The sequence below is a fragment of the Eumetopias jubatus genome, unplaced genomic scaffold (assembly GCF_037043125.1).
Source record: "Eumetopias jubatus isolate StellerSeaLion01/CBP00866 unplaced genomic scaffold, mEumJub1_p1.0 scaffold_3, whole genome shotgun sequence".
In the NCBI taxonomy this organism is placed as follows: domain Eukaryota; kingdom Metazoa; phylum Chordata; class Mammalia; order Carnivora; family Otariidae; genus Eumetopias; species Eumetopias jubatus.
This window is the reverse complement of record NW_028274809.1, coordinates 35,512,935-35,518,934: the sequence shown is the minus strand read 5'-3', so window position 1 is coordinate 35,518,934 and position 6,000 is coordinate 35,512,935.

Below are 6,000 nucleotides of genomic sequence, written 5' to 3'. Positions count from 1 at the left end.
ATAAGTGAAACCATATGATAATTGGCTTTCTCTGCAGGACTTATTTCACTTAGCATAATCCCCTCCAGTTCCATCCATGTTGATGTAAAAGTTGGGTATTCATCCTTTCTGATGGCTGAGTAATATTCCATTGTATATGTGGACCACATCTTTATCTGTTCATCTGTTGAAGGGCATCTCGGCTCTTTCCACACTTTGGCTATTGTGGACATTGCTCCTATGAACATTGGGGTGCATAGCATATCTGTGTCTTTGGGGTAAATACCCAGTAGTGCAATTGCTGGGTCATAGGGTAGCTCTGTTTTTGATTTTTTGAGGAACCTCCACACTGTTTTCCAAAAGTGGCTGTACCAACTTGCATTCCCACCAACAGTGTAAGAGGGTTCCCCTTTCTCCACAACCTCTCCAACATTTGTTGTTTCTTGCCTTGGCAATTTTTTTGCCATTCTAACTGGTGTAAGGTGGTATCTCAATGTGGTTTTGATTTGAATTTCCCTGATGGCTAATGATGATCAACATTTTTTCATGTGTCTGTTAGCCATTTGTATGTCTTCTTTTGAAAAGTGTCTGTTAATGTCTTCTGTCCATTTTTTGACTTGATTATTTGTTTTTTGGGTATTGAGTTTGAGAAGTTCTTTATAGATCTTGGATATAAGCCCTTTGTCTGTAGTGTCATTTGCAAATGTCTTCTCCCATTCTGTGGGTTGCCTCTTTGTTTTGTTGACTGTTTCCTTTGCTGTGCAGAAGCTTTTTATCTTGATGAAGTCCCAAAAGTTCTTTTTTGCTTTTGTTTCACTTGCCTTTCAAGATGTATCTTGAAAGAAGTTGCTGTGGCCGATGTCGAAGAGGTTACTGCCTATGTTCTCCTCTAGGATTTTGATGGATTCCTGTCTCCCATTGAGGTCTTTCATCCATTATGAGTTTATCTTTGTGTATGGTGTTAGAGAATGGTCAAGTTTCATTCTTCTGTATATAGCTGTCCAATTTTCCTGGCACCATTTATTGAAAAGACTGTCTTTTTTCAATTGCATATTTTTTCCTGCTTTGTTGAAGATTATTTGACCATAGAGTTGAGGGTCCACATGTGGGCTCTCTATTCTGTTCCATCGGTCTATATGTCTGTTTTTGTGCCAGTACCATGCTACCTTGGTGATCAGTGTTTTGTAATATAACTTGAAATTGGGCAATGTGATTCCCCCAGCTTTGTTTTTCTTTTTCAACATTTCCTTGGTGATTCAGGGTCTTTTCTGATTCCATACAAATTTTAGGATTATTTGGTCCAGCACTTTGAAAAATGTCATTGTAATTTTGATCAGGATGGCAGTGAAGGTATAGATTGCTCTGGGCAGCATAGACATTTTAACAATGTTTATTCTTCCAATCCATGAGCATGGGATGTTTTTCCATCTTTTTGTGTCTTCTTCAATTTCTTTCATGAGTGTTCTGTAGATCCTAGAGTATAGATCCTTTACCTTAGGTTTATTCTGAGGTATCTTATGGTTTTTGATGCTATTGTAAATGGAACCGTTTCTCTAATTTCTCTTTCTACAGTTGCATTGTTAGTGTATAAGAAAGCAACTGATTTCTGTGCATTGATTTTGTATCCTGCCACATTACTGAATTGCTGTATGAGTTCTAGTAATTTGGGGGTGGAGTCTTTTGGGTTTTCCACATAAAGTATCTTGTCATCTGCGAAGAGAGAGAGTTTGACTTCTTTGCCAATTTGAATACCTTTTATTTCTTTTTGTTGTCTGATTGCTGTTGCTAGGACTTATAGTACTATGTTGAACAATAGTGGTGAGAGTGGGCATCCTTGACGTGTTCCTGATCTTAAGGGAAAGGCGCTCATCTTTTCCCCACTGAGGATGGTATTTGCTGTGGGTTTTTCATAGATGGATTTTATGAACTTGAGGAATGTTCCCTTTATCCCTATACTCTGAAGAGTTTTAATCAGGAAAGGATGTTGTATTTTGTCAAATGCTTTTTCTGCATCAATTGAGAGGGCCATATGGTTCTTCTCTCTCCTCTTATTAATGTGTTCTATCACATTGATTGATTTGTGAATGTTGAACCACCTTTGCCTCCCAGGGATAAATCCCACTCGGTCGTGGTGGATGATTCTTTTAATGTATTGTTGGATCCTGTTAGCTAGGATTTTGTTGAGAATTTTGGAATCCATATTCAACAGGGATATTGGTCTGAAATTCTTCTTTTTGACGGGGTCTTTGCCTGGTTTGGGGATTAAGGTAATGCTGGCCTCATAGAATGAGTCTGGAAGCTTTCCTTCTGTTTCTATTTTTTTGAAACAGCTTCAGGAGAATAGGTATTATTTCTTCTTTGAATGTTTGGTAGACTTCCCCAGGGAATCCATCAGGCCCTGGACTCTTGTTTTTTAGAAGGTTTTTGATCACTGCTTCCGTCTCGTTACTGGTTATTGGCCTATTCATGTTGTCAGTTTCTTCCTGTTTCAGTCTTGGCAGTTTATAGGTTTCCAGGAAGGCATCCATTTCTTCCAGGTTGCTTAATTTATTGGCATAGAGTTGTTGATAATAACTTCTAATAATTTTCTATTTCCTTGGTGTTAGTCGTGATCTCTCCCCTTTCATTCATAATTTTATTAATTTGCATCCTTTCTCTTTTGGATAAGTCTGGTTTATTGATCTTATTAACTCTTTCAAAGAACCAGCTTCTAGTTTTGTTGATCTGATCTACTGTGTTTCTGGTTTCTAATTCACTGATCTCTGCTCTAATCTTAATTATTTCATGTGTGGCTTAGGCATCATATGTTGCTTTTTCTCTAGTCATTCTTCTCGAGTGCACATGGAACTTTCTCCAGAATAGACCACATACTGGGTCACAAATCAAGTCTCAACTGATACCAAAAGATTGAGAGTATTCCCTGCATAGTCTCAGACCATAATGCTTTAAAACTGGAACTCAATCACAAGAAAAAATTTGGAAGAAATTCAGACACTTGGAAGGCTAAAGGCCACTCTGCTCAAGAATGTTTGGGTCAACCAGGAAATCAAAGAAGAACTTAATGCACAGAAACCAATGAGAATGAAAACACATCCGTCCAAAACCTATGGGATACTGCAAAGGCGGTCCTAAGGGGGAAATACATAGCCATCCAAGCCTCACTCAAAAAAATAGAAAAATCCTGAATTCACCAACTCACTTTACACCTTAAAGAACTAGAGAAAAAGCAACAAATGATGCCCAAGTCACCTCTTCCTGCTTCAGAGCAAGAGGTGACCCTTCAGCCCGTGGCTTAACCCTTGTCTCAACCTCTGGATCCACCCCTCACCACCTCTTTCCCATGTCATTCACTCTCCCTCTCTACCGGCTCCTCCTTCCGCCCTGGATTCGCCAGCTGCTTTTGTCACTTCTCTTTTTATCCACAAAGAATTGTTGCCCTCCTCTGTGCATCATCTCTGCTGGGAAATGAATGACTTCCTGACTCTTCGCCTGCAGGGCTGTTCTCACTCTTGTCTTCCTGCGGGGTAAGACAAGGCTACCTGTCTGCTCCGAAATGAGCTCTTCCCTTGGCCTCCAGGAAGCTTGTGTCTCCTCCTACCCCTCACTGCCACCCTGGCTGCCCTTTCATCTTTCTCTGTGTTGATGTTCACCGGGGTTCTGCCTTCTACGCTCATTGTGCTTCTACACACCCCAGAACTTAATCAGCCCCAGCAATTTCTATTACTGTTAGCTGCTGACTCCCAAATCCAGATATCTCTTTTGAGTTCCATATTTTATATCTGTGTGCCTGCTGGACATTTCCACCTAGATATCCCAAGGGGACTTCAAACAGAACTCATTATTGTCCACAACTGCCATTCCTTTGCATTTGCAGTGAGGAATAGAAGGAAGAATGGGTGTGTTGAGGAAGGGTATGGAGGGAAGTCTCTTGGGACCCTCTCCAGCAGCTAGAGGAATGTCCATGTGGAGAGAACTCTGGAGAGGTGGGCTTTAGGGCCCTGAACTGTTGGATGGGGTATTTTACTGTTAGTCTGTTAGTAAAGCTAGTGAGCACGACAGCTGACTTTTCAAGCCCTCCCCAAGCCTCCAGTTTTTGTGGTGTGGATTTCATCACAGGAAATCTTGAGTAAAGAAATGTTTGAACCTTTTTGGAAAAACCTGTGGAGGCACAGGATAGAGATTGGGAAGTAGACCCAACCCCTGTCTCTCAAGATAGTCCAGCATGTGGACTAAGGGAGAGGCTGTGAAAGAGCCCAATGAGAACTGCTGAAGGTCATCCAGACAGACAGCTGGTTAGACCAAGACCCCAGTTATTTTATACCTCCCCCAGAGAAGCCTCCCTGCCACACTCACATACACCAAGTCAGAGATAAGAATGCTTAGCATCGGGTGCCTGGGTGGCTCAGATGGTTAAGCGTCTGCCTTCGGCTCAGGTCATGATCCCGGAGTCCTGGGATCAAGTCCCGCATCGGGCTCCCTGATCCTTGGGAGCCTGCCTCTCCCTCTGCCTCCCTCTCTCTGTCTCTCATGAATAAATAAATAAAATCTTTAAAAAAAAAAAAAAGAATGCTTAGCATCCCTGTTACATATTCGCTGCCCCTGCTGAAACCAGAGAAACAGTATAGAATCATCTTAAATCTGTACTTATCATAATGTATGGGAATGGATTGTTCACTTGTCTGCCTTATCCCTTAAGGAAAGAGGTGTTGCCTCATCCATCTTCACTGCTAGCATAATGCCAGGTGCAAAAGGGACTTAAAAAACAAAGTTAACTGAAGAAAAAAGAGGACACTGGTAAGCAGGTAACACAGGTAAGTTTACAGGCTGAATGCCATGCCTTGAAACTAAGTGACAGTCACCTCTTCCTCTATCTCAGAATGGCCCAGACCAGACCACCTCGGTTCAAATTCCAGCTGTACCACCTACTGAACTTTGCAGAAGTTACTTACATATTTTTGTGTCTCCGTTTCCTCAACAATAAAAAGGAAATAATCGTACTTACCACATAGGATCACTGTGAGAATTGAAAAGGCATATAAAGGGCTTCACACAATGCCGAGGACATGGAAAAAGCTTGATAAATGTTACCTGCCGCTGTTATGATTATTACCTGTCCCTGAGCCGCCACAGCAGGAAGTCTTTTCAGTGAAGAAAATAGAAATAATTATTGTAATCCAGTAGCATAAAATACTGAAATGAACCTTTGTCATTCTTTTGGCTGCCCAGCTTAGGGGCCCTTCCTGAGACTAGATGGGAGGCAGAGATGGCCTCTCACTAAGAAACTAAAAAAGCCAGCCCCAGGCTGAATGTTCAGCACTCCCTTCCAGCTAGAGTCTGTAGCCTATGATCCAGGCTTGAGCAGTCAGACACACCCAACTCAGGCCTAGCAACCAGAGCTAGTGGTGCCAGGCAGAAGGGATGGGGAGCTTGTAGCACAGTCATGCTCACTTTTTCCAGAGGTGGCAGCAGCTGAGGTCCCAGTGGTAGCAGGCAGGGCCACTGATGGCCATGGAAGATGAGCGGTACCCTCGCAAGCTGTGCTGGGAGCATGACGTGGCTGGGTCTTTGTTGCCGAGGCCCTCTTGTTCCTGTTTTCAAGCCCACGTCTCTAGCCTCTCCAGAAGGGCTTTAAACCACCCCATGTCCTTTTCTGCTTCTGCCAGCCTGGGCTACTATTTCTTGGTGTAATTCAACCTGCCAGATTGATACAGATGATCAGACCTGACAGTTTAATAAAATGTAAGTACACTATTTCTATTTTGTTTTATTGGTTTATTGATTTGCAGTGTGTCTTCTACTCAGCTCCTGTTCAAGGACCTTTTTATCTTAGATGATTTTATGGTGTGGGAGTTGGGGGCAGGACAATCAAATTTTAATTGGCTGGAATCTACCCTTAGGTGGAGAAAATCAGACAACTAATGAATGTAGGAATAAAGGAAAATGGAGGGAGAGGAGCAAAATCAGTGCCTTGTGCAGGAGAGTATCATAACAGAACTACAAGCTCATTTAATTTAACTGGTT